The sequence below is a fragment of the Gossypium hirsutum genome, chromosome A12 (genome assembly GCF_007990345.1).
Source record: "Gossypium hirsutum isolate 1008001.06 chromosome A12, Gossypium_hirsutum_v2.1, whole genome shotgun sequence".
In the NCBI taxonomy this organism is placed as follows: Eukaryota; Viridiplantae; Streptophyta; class Magnoliopsida; order Malvales; family Malvaceae; genus Gossypium; species Gossypium hirsutum.
In genome coordinates, this window is record NC_053435.1 from 104192906 (window position 1) to 104201722 (window position 8817).

The 8817-nt window shown below is 31.3% G+C and overlaps 1 long non-coding RNA gene across 1 annotated transcript; it reads right to left on the reverse strand.

Annotated features, from left to right (window-relative positions):
• Positions 1-1428: 1428 nt before the first annotated feature.
• LOC121211142 (uncharacterized) lies at positions 1429-3258 on the reverse strand. The gene is made up of 2 exons (XR_005906501.1): positions 3191-3258; positions 1429-1748 (listed from the first exon to the last, which is right to left on the reverse strand). It is a non-coding gene; the product is annotated as an uncharacterized lncRNA (long non-coding RNA).
• Positions 3259-8817: the final 5559 nt, after the last annotated feature.

The window sequence follows — 8817 nt, forward strand, 5'->3', positions numbered from 1 at the left end:
TGATGAATGTGAATGTATATATATGAGCTAAGGCCGAATGGCAAATGTGATGAATGTGAACGTGCATATGTGTGATAAGGCCGAATGGCCAATGTGATGAAGGTGAACATGCACATATGTGATAAGGCCGAATGGCCAATGTGATGAATGTGAACATGTACATATGTGATAAGGCCGAATGGCCAATGTGATAAATGTGAACATGCATATATGTGATAAGGCAGAATGGCCAATGTGATGAACGTGGAAGTGTATATGTGTGATAAGGCCGAATGGCCAATGTGATGAATGTGAACATGCACATATGTGATAAGGCCGAATGGCCAATGTGATAAATGTGAACATGCATATATGTGATAAGGCAGAATGGCCAATGTGATGAACGTGGAAGTGTATATATGTGGTAAAGCCGAATGGCTAATGCGAAACGCGTATGAGATGGATATGTGGTAAAGCCAAATGGCTAATGTGAGATATGTATGAGATGTGTATATATATATTGTGGCCAAATGACAAACGGCGGAAGGTGTATTTTATTAGATATTTGATGAGGTAAATGAATTACAAATATGATAGTCGATGTGAATGTTCTAACATGTGAATAAATATGTATGAAACTCTATGATGTAAACCCGGGATTAAAGACCAGATGACCTATGTGGTGACTATGTCTGGGTTAAGACCCGCTGACTTCGTGTGGAGATTTCATCTGAGCTAAAGGTCTCGCCGATAATCTGAGTAGAGTTTAAAGCTATAAGACTTCGCAATAAAAATTGCTTATAAATATACTCAATGCGAAAGGTTAAACAGGTATGTACTCCAAGTTTATATGTGAGCTTGATTTGAACTAAATCATAAGGCAGTTATGTGATGCATACGTGAGCAATCTATGAGACTATTCTTATAATTATGTGACATCGGATCAGTGTGAGAGGTTATGTGAAATTACACAATATATCTATGTCACATGAGCTCACTTTTATGTGAAAGTTTATCTGCCTATTGTATATGATGAGATGTGCATATTCGGTAAGGGGATAGTATGCCCGAAGGAAGAGTGAAATAAAAATACGAACAACTATGTTATAATTTGATTATTATCTGTTGACACTGCTTAAAACTTACTAAGCATTGTAATGCTTACTCCGTCTACTTTGTTTCCTCTGTTTTATAGATCTCATTTGGAAGCTACAGGCTCGGGGATCGTCAGCAACTAGTCACACTATCACTATCCACTGCTTGTTACTGTTATGTTTTGAATTATTTTATGGCATGTATAGAATAGACTAGTGGCAGAAGAATATTTTGGTTAATGTATATAAGCCATGCGAAAATGACATCTTTTGAATGTTTACTTAGAGAAGTTTAAATTTTATCCCTGGCTGTGCTTAGTACTTATTTAAATGAATGATCTTTATTTCAAGAAAAAGTTCAAAATTTTACGGTTCTGACATGAGTTACAAGTCCGGTAATGCCCCTTACCTATTCCGGCGACGGTCACGGGATAGGGGTGTTACAATATGCATTCATCAAAATGAATAATAGCCATTATTCCAGACTTGGTACAAAGTGAATAGCCTTTGACTTAAGCCAAAAATACATGAATAATTCTATTAATAATACAACTTCCTAGTCTAGCTCTATATATGCCATAATCAAAAAATATAAATCCAACTATACCGAGTATTATGGCTGATAGTGTGATCGATATCTCTGACTTCAAGGGATCCTCGAGCAAAATGGCAATACTGGAAGAAAAAGGAAAGGAAAGAGAGTAAGCATAAAGCTTAGTAAGTTGCATATAAATATATATATACAACAACAACTTCACCATTTATCAATTATGCTCATAGCTCAAAGGTAAGTATAAACTGGACTTACTCATTACCATCAACTCAAATCATATTTTCTAATTGAGCTCATTGCTCATGCATACCAAATAGGTACCTGTAACACTTACAACATCATCATACTTTCTTTATTAAACCTCTTTATTAAACCTCTTTCTTAACTCTTAAAGTTGAACCTTTTTGGAATACTACCGGATATTCTATAAGCCTCAAACATGGGTGAAGTTTCTGTTGCCATATCCCAAACATGGTCTTACGCTGGCTATCTCCATCAAGGCCGATGCCATGTCCCAGACATGGTCTTACACTAGCTCTCGTGTATATGTGCCGATGCATGTCCCAGACATGTCTCACACTAGCATGAAACTTAGCCGATGTATGTCCCAGATACGTCTTACACTGGCTATCATCATCGAGGCCGATGCATGTCCTAGACATGTCTTACACTGGCACTCATCTCTACGCCGATGCCATGTCCCAGACATGGTCTTACACTGGTTATCTTAATGTGGCTGATGCATGCCCCAAACATGTCTTACACTAGCCCTTGTCTTAATGCCGATGCCATGTCCCAAACATGGTCTTATATTGGCTCTCACATAACCCAATGTCATGGCATGAATATCCGGTTTGTTTCTTGGGGTTCTTACTGGATCTTTCGACTTTCTCAATCATAAATACATGTACTGAGTTCCAATTCTAGAAATTTATGCTATATCAAATCAATAACAATCGAATACATGCATTAATAATATAGTTGTATTATTTACATACAACTTACCTCGGTTTACAAAAAAGTTCTTAACTAGACGGCTTATTTGGATTGCTTGATTTTGCCCTGGTCTAGGCTCGATTTTGGCAAATATTGATCTATAATAATATGCATCCATTTAGCCACTAAACACAATTAGGCATTCATAAATTCACAACTTTGGTAAAATGGTCATTTTGCCCTTAGGCCTTGGCAAAATGACCATTTTACCCCTATGCCAGAAAATTAATTTTTATCGAATTTATTTGTATTTCAAGCCTAGATAAACTCTTTTTACTACTAGAGCAATCCCAAATTCTCACTATTTCACACACTAACCACCTATTTTGCAACTTATGCAAAATAGTCCCTTTAGGTGTTTTCATGTTATCACCTTTCACAAAAGTTGTTTATAACACAACTAGGACTCATATTCTTCCATAAAAACTCAGCATATATCACAAATAAATCCATGGAAAAATCCTAAACTCTTGACTATTTTGTAAGATATCACCCTCATTTGAAAGCTCATGTTTCAAGGGTCTCAAAAATGTGAAAATCTTGAAAAAAAACTCATTAAATCACTTACTTATGAGTGCTTCAAGTTGCTGCAGATTTTTGAGCTTTCAAACCTCTCCTATGGCTGGTAAAAATCAGTAGAGAAGAAGAAAATAAAAAAGAAATGGCCTTTATTTTGTTTAATATAAAACTAGTCAAAATTGATGACCTAATCCTCACCTAACTTTGACCTTCTTCTCCAATTTGTCTCCCCATAGCCGGCCAAGCCATTGTACAAAGGTCTAATTGCCCTTTTAGGACCTCCAATTTAAGTTCTCTATCTATCTAACACATTTGGGTACTAAAATGCAACTTTTGCCTTTATGCGATTTAGTTCTTTTTCGCAATCGAGCTTGAAAACTGTAGCGACGTAAAAAATTTACTTTCGGTCGCTAATTGAGGCGATTTATTGAAAATTTAAAAATTGACTTTCAATTTTATTAAAAAGGGAGTCGCCACCGATTCTTTTTCCTAGGTGTGATAGGACACCTAATAAATCCTCTTTTTTTAAAGGAAAATTTATTTTTTAAACAAAAAGAAGACCGAGCTTAGGTCTACGTCAAAAGCCAGAGAAAAAATAAGGTTCGGGAGTCGGTTACGCACGGGAAAGGTATTAGCACCCCCGCGACGCCCAAAATTGGTATCTCATTAAACATGCGTTGTCTTGAATTTCAAAATTGCGAGTTCAATATAACATTTAATCGTGATCCGATTAAAATACGAGAAATTTCAAGTTTTTTTGGTTTCTTTTGAGAAGGATATTCACCCAACATAGCGATGAAATCGACGACTTAATGTTAAATCGGTGCGTTGCCTTACTTGTTGAAATTAATTTCAAAACATGAATGAAAATATTTCTAGATAAAAAAATAAAAGTAAAAGAAAACTAATATTGATGTTGAAATATGATATGAACTAATATGCTAAATTCGGAACAGACAAATAATAATAAAAAGTTAAGAATATACGAAGCAAATAATATATAAAACATCAACAATGTATATGCGATAATAATAGTATAAAACAATAATGCATATGGTATTAAACATGATAATAATAGTAATAATGCAAATATGAAATAGTAGGGAACATACATATATAAAACATATAATACTATATTAAAAATATATACAATACATATTGAAAACAGTAATAATATAAAAAAATCACTAATAATAACGATATATAAATATATATATACGTATTAAATTATATACGTGATAATAGGAATAAAATGTGTATACATAGTATTAAAAATATGTACATAATATGGCGTTAAAAATACATATATAATATAGTTATTAAAATATATATATAAGATAATATGTAAAAAAAATATAATATAGTATTCAAAATATATACATGATATATATAAAATATAATATTAAAAATATATATACGTAATATATATATAAAAAAATGTATACATAATATATACATATTAGAAATAATAATGTTAAAAACACCTATTAATAATATTACATAAATATATATTAAAGATATATACATATATAATAAAACATATACCAATAATAATAACAAGGATAACATAAAAATATATATATGAAATAGTATAAAAAATATATAACTAATAATATTAAAAAAATATACATGATATATATAAAAGCATATAAAATACACATATATATTAGAAATGATAATAATGTTAAAAAATAATTATTAATAATATTACATAAATATATACATATATATTAAAGATAAATACATAATAATATTAAAAGTATGTACATAATATATATACATAATATATTAAAGATATATACATAATATAATAAAACATATGAATAATAGGATAAAAAAATATATACATAATATATAAAAAAATATAATATTTTAAAAAATAATATACATAATATAAGAGTATTTAAAATAATAAATAAAAAATAATGAAGAAATGAAGAAATGAATAAAAATAATAAACATAATAATATAGTAAAAAATTAATCTATTTATAATAAGTACTTAAAAACATCTATATGTATATACGTATAATAATGATAAAAAAAATAATAATAGTGAAAATAATAAATATAATAATAAATATAATAATAGAAACGATAATTCTATATAAAAAGTATATATATACATATATAATAAAATATATACTAATATTAATAATGAATATAATATTATAATACTAATAATAACAATATGAAATTAAAGTAACTAAAAATAATACCATATATAAATATATATACGTATGCATGTATAATGAAAACATACACTAATATATAAAAAAATAATAATAATATTGATAATATTAATAATATTAGAAATAATAATAATATTTAATAAAGAAACAAAAATAAATAAGAATGGACTAAAATTGAACTAATAACAAAGTTTTGGGGCAAATTTAAAAGAAAATAAAGGGGAAATGACTAAATTGCACGCGCAAACAAATAAGAGGGACTAGATCGGGCAATAAACCATTCGGCCTAAAACTCACAGCAGTAGAGGGACCAAAATGAAACAAAAACAAAATTTCTGGGCAAAATTAAAAATACAAAAAAATTGAATTATAAAGCTATAAAAAAGCGGAAGGGCTAAAAGTGCAATTAGCCCTTCCGTCAAAAACACGCGGATCCTAAGCGGGTATGGGTCGGGTTCGACCGAGTTGCATCAAAACAACGTCGTTTTGAGAGGCTATAAAAAGGCCAATTTTTTTTAAAAATTCATTTGCAGCAGCAGAAAGAAAAAAAAAAGAGAGAGGGGAGGGTGAGAGTGGAGATTTCCAGCCGTATGGCCGGTCACCGGCCGGTCTTCAGACCGTCGCCGGCCCCGGCGTCGGCCACCGTGGAAAAGGTAAATTTTTTTTATTTTTTTTGTATTATGTTTTTTTATATATTTACAATGTAAATATGCATGCAAATCAATAGATAAAAAATAAAAAAAAAAGAAAAGAAAACCAAAATCACCTTGGGTATTTGCCTCTTAATTTTTTGATTTCTGATTTTGGATCGTTTTTTTGTTGTTTGGATGATATTCTCTTGATCTTTGTGATGTTTGAATCACGATTTATGAATATTTGTTGTTGTATTTTGAAACTGTTTATCTTTTTCTATTAATGTTTTAAAAAAAGCCCATTTCAATCGTTTTTTTCATTCGGCTTTTATAGCCTATTTACAAGCTATTTTTTTTTCTATTTCTACTTTCTGTCCTTTCATTTTAATGGTTGCAGGTGCAGAGGCGGTGGAGGTGACCCGAGTTGGTGGCCGGTGCTGCAGTGGGTAGGTGGTGGCAGAGGCAAGTGGGGAGGCTAGGGTTAGGGTTTAGTTGAGAAAAGTTTAGGTTGTGGGCTAGGGTTTTTTATTTATTTATTTTGGATTTGGGTAGTTGGGCTTCTGAATTGGGTTTGGATTGTATTGGGTTGCTGGGTTAATTTAGATGGGTATTTGGGGTTGGGATGTAATGGGCTAATAGGTATTGGGTTTGTTTTGGGTAGATTTGGTCTGGGCCAAAATTGGCCTGTAACAAAAACATTAAAATTAACTCCTCAAATTTTTCATGTACTAATATAATCGTACTATAACCTCGTAAAAATAATAATAAAAAAATTTCTATCTTCGAATTTGTAGTCCCGAGACCACTGTTCCGATTAGGCCCTAAATCGGGTTGTTACATACTCATAGCGAGTCAGTCCAATATGTTGTTCTCTAACACACATATTCATGCATTGATTTTGACACTCCATATCAATGACAACTCTTTATCATCAATCAACTACATGTTAGTCTTAATGCATTATTGTTGTCATAGTCAACAATAATACTTGACTAAGGACCTTTTAAGAATAATCATATTATTCTCAGGACATTATTATAAAACAGTTTATTTATACACACAGAAAAGAAACTGAAATAATAATGGCAACGCCTTATATTAATAAACATGGTAAATCAAGTATATTATTACAATTATCTCATGATTGATCTTTAGGCATACTCTTACAGATTTATCTTCCTCGAATCTGATTTAGGCAAAATGAAGCGGTTACTCCAAAATTTTTGAATATTAAAAATTACATACTGAATAATTTGCATTCGTCTAGCATAGCTATGAAAACCAACAAACTATTTCGAGATTCTGTTCCTAACTCTTTAAAACCTGTAACGGATATGATCTCATCCATAATACCAATGGCAATACCAAAAGCAAAACACTCTTGGCAGAATTAAGTAGAAGACCTAAAATCAAGTAAAATGTACTTAAAACACTCCAAATACCAACAACGGATTCAAGAGTTCCTCTAGAAAAAAAATGAGGTCAACAAAACACAGATGAGTCAATTTAATCTCGTGGCATTTATGTTGAAACTGAAAAACTCCATTAGCATCAACAACATCAAGAAACTTAGAAATAACATTCATGGACAACACAAACATATAGGGAGATAAAAGATCACCCTGCCCGATGCCTCTTTTGCCTTTAGAGAAACTATTGATCCCACCATTAATGGAAATATAATACCTAGGAGTAGTAAGGAAAACTTTAATCCACTGAATAAACAAAGTAAGAAAATCCATAGCTTTCAACACCCCAATAATCAACTCCTAGCTGAGAAACACCTTTTGTAAATAAATTTTCAACGCACATCTAGAAGATAATGAACATATATATTGTATCCTTTAACTAACTACTATGCCATAAGAATATTATCTGAAATGCTCCTTTTTTTTACAAAGGCACTTTGGCTTGGAGAAATCATAGTAAGAAGTTACTTTGTAAGTCTCATCATGGTGATTTTAGTGAAACATTTATACATCTTCGAACAACATGAAATGGATGTATAATGTTTCACATGATCAGGGCTAGCAGTCTTAGGAACCAGGACTGTAAAGGACGGATAAGGTAAAGTATGTTAATACAACCACAAATAAATTTATAAGAATTAAATAGGACACACAACAAGAAATAATGTGTGAAAAGGAATAAATAAAAGGATACAAGAATTTACGTGATTCGATTTTAAAGACTACTTCTATGGGCAAAGATGACAATAAATGTCACTATAAGAAGAAGATAAAGATTTTAAGTGTTTTGATACTCAAAACACAATTTTAAAAGTTTACAACTCACACTCTAGAAAAATACCCCAGAACTATTATACAATTGCTCTCAAATTAGCTACTCGCTAGTTAATTCACTCTCAAAATAGACTTGTCTGATGACTTAAAACTAAGGCCAATTTATACTAATTTGCATGGTATTCAAGTTAATAGCCATTTAATATGGCTTGACAATTGGAACGTCAAATTTCTTTGCAGCCTTTCGTGCACCAACTTGATTTTTTGGGGTTTAAAAGCTTGTGAATGCGATCGAACTTCTGACATGGTTTCAGTGTTCTAAATTGGAGCATATAATTGTTGACTTTGGCTTGGAAATTCAACCCACATATAACAAGGACAATTGTCGTCGAGTTAAAAGCAGGAAAAAGTTCGAACATTATAAAGAAAAATACGAAACAACATCAACTAGATCAGCCCCAACCACACTCCAAACAACTTTGAGAAAAAGCAAAGTAAACCCATCTGGACCTGGAAATTTATCATTCCTATGTTCAAACATTGAATCCTTAATCAGCCGTGACCACTCTCTCACCAAATCCTCTTTAGCATCAGCAGTAAAAGAAAACTG